At 32.6% G+C, this 7028-nt stretch overlaps 1 long non-coding RNA gene across 1 annotated transcript in view; it reads left to right on the top strand.

Moving 5' to 3' along the window:
- Nucleotides 1–7028, top strand: part of LOC109546202 — a 102826-nt gene that overhangs the window by 79596 nt on the left and 16202 nt on the right. The gene's annotated exons all lie outside the window — the stretch shown is intronic.

Here is a 7028-nt window from a genome sequence, read left to right on the forward strand (position 1 = left end):
CTGGTTGCTTAAAGCAATTTGCAATGGTTTTTCGGCTAACTTTGTGCCAAGCTCTATGAATGAAATTGACTGCATCTAAGAGATTTATAGAAAATGTTTCAGTTTTATCGATCGCCTCTAACGTTTTCATAAGAAGAATTTTTCACCCGCAGACTCTCCAACAATTTTTCCGCTACTGATATTATGCCTCTTCTTGAAACGCTCTTCCCAACTTTTAGAAGAAGCAAACTCTTTGTTTTTGATTTTACTCCCCATTTCACTAGCATTTTCTTGCAAAACACTGCCACTTATGGGAACGTTTTCTTGTCTTTTTTGAGTAAACCACTTAATAAGTCCCTTGTCAACCTTTTCATGTGAAGATAATTTTAACTTCCTAAATCTAACATTTGTTTTGTCATACGCTGATAAAATGTTTTCTCTGTTTTTCCATATTGTTGCAACAGTAGACTTTCCAAGTGCTAATTCCTTACAAATGTCACTCTGCTTTACTCCACTTTTTATTTTGTTAATAATCTCGTACTTTTCATTTAGTGAAAAAGCTTTGCGTTTTTTTTCCATTCTAAAACGATTTACATACATAACGCGGCAAAAAACAAGTCACTGCCTGCCTCTCGCTCTCACTAATATAAACAACTCCGCACGATTGGTGTTGCTGAGCGTGGAAGTTCGTTATGAACGGAAAGTGAATATACAACTAATCTAAAAAGTGATTGTTATATCCGGAAGTTTGTTATAAACGGGTTCGTTATAACCAGTAAAAAAATACTTTGGTTTTTATGGACGACGTTTCAATTAAAGAAAAAAAGTTCGTTTTAACCGAAAGTTCACTATAACCGGGTTCATTATAAGCGGACTTTACTGTATCTTGATCCTCGGTGGAAACCAGCCGACTTTGAAAATATTGTGAACAGTATCGAAAGTTATTACTTTTCACACAGGATGAAGAAAATTTGTGATGCGTAAAGGTAATGCTTTCGTCTTCGGAAACACTGGCAAAAGTACGTACTTTCCACCAGGGTATCAAGAAAACATCATTACCGCATTGAATTCTCATCAAACAATTGTTGACGAGTAGGTACTTTTTTCATTTGAAATATTTTCATAATTTAAAGTAAAAATGACAATCTTTCATTTCGAATGCTTAAGAATTTAAAATATGTCTTAATCACAAAGTGGAAATTCGATTTTCAACTGTTAAAATCTTCTAGAAATTTTCGAAAAAAATGGTTTCAATATGTTCTCGTACTATCCAAGTGAGCCCCTATAACTCCTTAAAAGGAGTGACGCCAATTTTCAATCACCTTGTATATTAGCGATTACCGATTCGACCTTAGAAATTCCGCCAGTCGGCAAATTTGACACTGACGACACCATATTATTGTTTTAAATAGTGTTTTTGCATATTTTAGATTACGACTAGATAGACTGTTTAAAAGCTACTTAAAAAACAATTATTTGCCATTGAGAATGAGGAGACTGTTAAATACACTGGAACCTTGATTCTGTATTTTTGTTCAAATTCTCCACTTTTCTATTAGCTTTCCAAGAAAAAAAATAACTGTGCCTATGGTAGAATATCGTAAGGATAACTGATTTAATCTTAAACAAATCATTTGCATCTCTGTAGTCAGATTTAACTTCGGTTCTATATGTGCAATTTTTATTGTTCAGTTTTTATATCGCTTGTTTGATAGCTGAATGTTGTTTCGTGTAACGCCGCAACCGATTGCACAAGACTGTAATATTTTATATTTGTTTATATTTCATCTGTGTATCTAGCCTTGAGAAAGAGCCGAGTACCTACAGGATCGAAACGTCGGTCATTTTTACAGTAACTTTGTTATTTTTTCCTTAATAGTATACTGGAAAATTGGTGAACTTTTTACTTGGGGGAATATCGATAATATACAGGGTGGGACAACCAAAGCAGGGTTTTCACCCCTATAAGATTTTCGAACAAAACTAATGCTGCAAAAATTTAGAAAATTACATTAATGGGTGCCGACTTGTTGCTATGAGGTTGTATTAACATTTCGCTTTACTAATCTATTTTTAATTCAGCAAAGTATTCCAGTAGTATAAATATTCCGATAAAGTAATTACATCCAAACTTAATGCCGATTAATCCTAAATATAGTGCTTGATTACGATATAACAAATAGTATATTGATTGCACTCTCGGTCGATTCAATCTACTGAATTCAACTAAATTTTTTACACCCTACCCATTTTGATTTTTAAGGTTTTCTGCAAGAGCTCATCATGCCCACCAAAAAATTGACTACCTAAATACATTGATGGATATTTTTATATCTACTTGTTCCTTGCTTTGGCGCAAATTGTGACTATTTGACCAAACTAAATGACTATTTGACCAAACACTCATATATCATAGCTGGTACTGGAGTGTATCTTAGCACATTGTCAAAAGAGCAATTCAAAATTACATTCAGAAAATAATTCTAGCAACAGTTCAAAATGTTCGTAATTTTCATTCCTTGCCACCCCAAGTGCGGTAAACCAAAATAGGTGTTAAATAGGAACTATATTTATAAAAAACTAAGAATTGAATCTGCACTTTTAATTGTTTGACGTCAATTCAAAGTGGAGTAATTTATAGATGACGACAATTTGGAACTTGTTAAGGCAATATTAAGAGAGAAGTGACATCCCATCCAAAAACCCCAAATTATAATTTATCGGGCGGATTAATAGATAATGACTCTCCCTCATTCTCGATGTCGTAAGTAAGTAATACAATAGAATAAGTGATTTCCATTGATAAGCGCATGCTTCAGCGTATATTAGGAGTAATTTGCTAATAAAAATGTAAACGAACACTGTTCTAAGGAAAACATAAGCAAGCCACATGTTTAACTGATCGGCTAACCAACTGCAAACAACTTGAGGTAGACAAAATCAGAACTCTAAAATTTAACAGAAGTAGGCAGAACGAACTTTTGTATCACTTAATTTAGCTGGCACTTTTCTTTGGAATAATTAGCGTAAACCACACGTTCACATTCAAATATAAGAAACATTGAAAATCATATTCCCTACAACTATGTAATTCTACCGTTTTATTCCTCTACAAAATCAATAATATAATAAACAATGTGATACTAACATGATGAAGTAAGGTGAAGTAGAACTTCACTGGATGCAAAAAATGGTCAGTGGGATATGGGATATATTTGATTAAAAGATATTTTCTATGTAACGCCAATCATCAAAGAGTTGCTCTTATTTTGTAAGCAACGCCTATCCATATCATTTCGAAGTCAGACGATAAGCGTTATAGGGTCACAATTTTTCCCAGATAAATATATTCATTACTCACATTCACACCAGATGCATAATAATATTTGAATTTGTCACGTTGTAATTTAACTTTGGTTTACCATGGAAAAGTGAGGTCCAATGAACTGAACGTTGCCAATCCTAAGTTACCTTAAACGAGGTACAAAAGGTAATTTTAGCATTGTAAATTAATGCGCATGTACTCGCAGACATTGACCTATTTTCAGCAATAAAAAGTAGTATTGTTTTTGCACTGACTCATCGAATGCTCGTCGCAAATGATCTTCTCATAATCAAGGCAAAGATAAGGGATTAAGACATGTCTATGTTGAGATTTGAGATAATGTCTCCGACTCGCCTTCTCAATTTCATTACTTTTAAAAAGTGTTTTTTGCTTTTGAGAAAATTTTCAAAAGACTTGCAAATAGCTTTAAACGCGAAAAAAATTGAAGTCTTCTCCATTCGAAAAATTGTACACAATCTAAACACTCACTCATAAGATCATCCGACATAAAATAATTCTTGTTTTCGCTAGCTCGAATGTAGTAGACCATATAAAGATGATTCTGCGAATCCGTCACAGGATACCCTAAAACTAATAGCTACCACCAAACCTTTAATTAATTTAAAGATCGTCTGCTCTTGTTCGAAATTAACATAAGCCAGAATTTTGGCCTAAAGAAAAATCGGTTGAGCCTGAGTCGCGGTTTACGCGAAACTACAGGGTGAAGAATTACGATTGGGTTTCTTAAAGGATTACTGAACGAGATTTTATGAGATGTATAATAATAATAATGTTTTGTATAACTGATCTAGAGGTTTTGATAATCTTAGAGTTTTTCTCAAGGTTCTTTCACCACATTTTTCTTATTTCTGTAATGCTTTGGAAGATTTAACTTTTACGACTCCATATATTATTATAGCAAATTATGCATAGCAAAATGCAAAATTCATCAGAGCAATGCTAAATAAAAAAGCACAGAGCTAAATGACAAATGAGAACGTTGAAGCTTCAGTTAATACTTACTCTTACTAATCCAACTGCAGTTAGTAAGCTAATTAATTTTAATTTCCAAATTTTAGATGATTTCAAATTAAAGAAAGCGAATTGACTGGTTTTCACAAAATTGTGCATAGGCTCGAGAAACTGAAAACTAATATTAGAATTTTGTTACGCCAGACAAGATTTTGAAAAGCGTAATATTTCGTCTTGCCATAATTACGAATAAGGAATTTTCCAAAAGCATTACATTTTTCACATAACAACTTTCTCATCAAATTCACGGTCTGCTAGAATTCTTCTAAGCCTAGACTACGTTATGAACTGCCTTTGAAATGATACTTGCTGATGAAACTACTCAAGTCTTATTTTTCAACTTATTTATGATCTTGGGTTTGACCGGCAATAATCTCGAAGTTGGAACTGATATAACAATTCAGCAAAGTCCATTTCGAACGCAGCAGGATAGGCGGAACTCAACTTGAGTACTTTATATTTAAGGCCGAAGCGTGTTTATTGTGCAATTTTAAATCACTATTCACATATCTACAAACCTACAGAATTTAGACCTGCATGAACATTATTGTAGTATAAATAGTGGTGCGGTTCAGGTTAGCAAATTCTGAGAAAATATTGTGTGATAGATGCAAAATAGCTAAAAGCTTTGAATCATTCATTTTTTTCTCATCTAGATTCAATCGTGATTCAACAAAATTAATAATTTAAAAGAAATGATGTAAGCGCGAATAAAAATATCCAAGTAGAATTTTACTTAACAAATTTTCTGGCGATTAATAATAAGTTAATACAAAATAACGTCTGCATGCCAGCATAGCTACTAAACTCTTTCTAAAAGCTAACAGAAAATATATCAAAAGATGAAAATGTTATACAAAGAAACTGAACTGGGGTTCTAAGGACTTGAAAGCAAAGGAGGAGGAAACTTTTTGAAGAAACAAAAGTGTGCCCAAATTATTATCATTGTGCACAATAAGAGAGGAACTCTTACCATTAGCAAGCAGATGATACATTGCATCAACTGCGCTCCCACAATCAACACAAACGAAATAAAATATCTGGTCATTTCAAAGTCACTGAATAACATGGCTAATATCTAGATCAATGTTCGACTAGGACTAGCAGACAAAGAAACTCAATACAAATACCTGGAAACATGAGTTAAAAGCTCCGGTGACCAAGAACAAGAAATACGAAGCCGTCTTGAAATTGCTACAGATCGACAATTAATAAAATGCGTAAAACATTATGCAATAAAAACCTGCCGTTCCGTAAAGGACGGTTAAAATTGCTGTGTTAGTGGTCATGGAATGGCAAGACTAAAAGAAATACAAAGCAACTTTTTGAGGCTGGTGAGTGTCTTAACTAATCGAATAATTTGGCCTAGAAGCAAATCCAGGAAAGAAAGAAATCTCATAAACTAATTTTCAAATCTTTAAATTCATATTTGGGTTTGGGAAACATCGGTTGATTTGGAATCCAATCCATTTAGATTCGTCCGGGTCAAACAACTTGTGAGGTGCAATATTTCTTGAAAAATTCTGATCTTTTCAAGATTTCTACGACATATTTATTCAAAGATCATCAGAAACATGATTCTATAGTCAAATTCAACTTCTTAAGAACTATTGAGCAACGTTCAAGAAACTATCTTGCAGTAGAAACTAAGAAGTTTTAAGATATAGCGCGCGACTTTAAAAATACTTTAAACTATCTCAATCTGCAGCATCTTCATCAAACTGTTTGATGCAAAACATTAATGATTGATGAAGTTATCGATCTTGAGATATTGATGCGGCCACTTCTAGTCGAAGTGATGAAATTGAATAGTTGATGATTTTCGATCTCTGATGGTATAATATTAACTCAAACTACTGATCTTGCATCCTCACTGGTCGTCCTAATAGGAGTTCCGTCTTTCGCAAAGCTTGATGTTTGGTTGCCCAGTACAACTGTTACTTTTATCAACTAAAATTCAAATTCAAAATTTATTAAAAATATATATGTAAACAGAAAACTATTTGTCAGTTTACAATTCATATAATGTAAAAATTATTTGTTGAGTACCTAGATATCTTGTACCTGTATGTACTCTTGAGGTTATAATTTTTTTTATATCAGTAATCATATTTTTATTTTCTGTCCTGGTTTAACAGAAATCCACATAGCATACCATACATGCATATTCTTACCTAAAACTAGCAACTTAAAACATTTTCTCGAGAACTCAACTTTTGAGAAAGTATCTGAACAAATGTGTTCCTGTGTATAGTAATATATTCTCTGGATTTTTTATTAAACAAATTGAAGTTATTTATTGATCTTATTATACTTGGCAATGAATTATACAATTTTGGGGCTACATAATTAAGAAACTTAAGATGAATTGTTCGATTATTTTTTTCAGGTACAGCAAGAAAGTTGTTAGATATTTGTCTTGTGTTGTGGTTATGTTTTACATATGTTTGAGTATTTTTGTTCTTATGGGTAAATGAGCATGCTGAATGTATGTATAGCAATGATATGTCGCTAATTTCTTTGTTATACAACTCTCTAGCAGGATGTAGTTTGTTCTTTCTGTAAATTATTCTTAAAATATAATTTTAAACAACTTTTAATGGTCTTAAATTAGATTCATAAGCTCCACCCCATATTATAAGGCCATATCTAAGCAATGATTCTACTAACGATTTGTATACTTGTATGAGTA

Source organism: Dendroctonus ponderosae, unplaced genomic scaffold (assembly GCF_020466585.1).
Source record: "Dendroctonus ponderosae isolate FM_Combo_2020 unplaced genomic scaffold, Dpon_F_20191213v2 Dpon_F_20191213_7, whole genome shotgun sequence".
In the NCBI taxonomy this organism is placed as follows: Eukaryota; Metazoa; Arthropoda; class Insecta; order Coleoptera; family Curculionidae; genus Dendroctonus; species Dendroctonus ponderosae.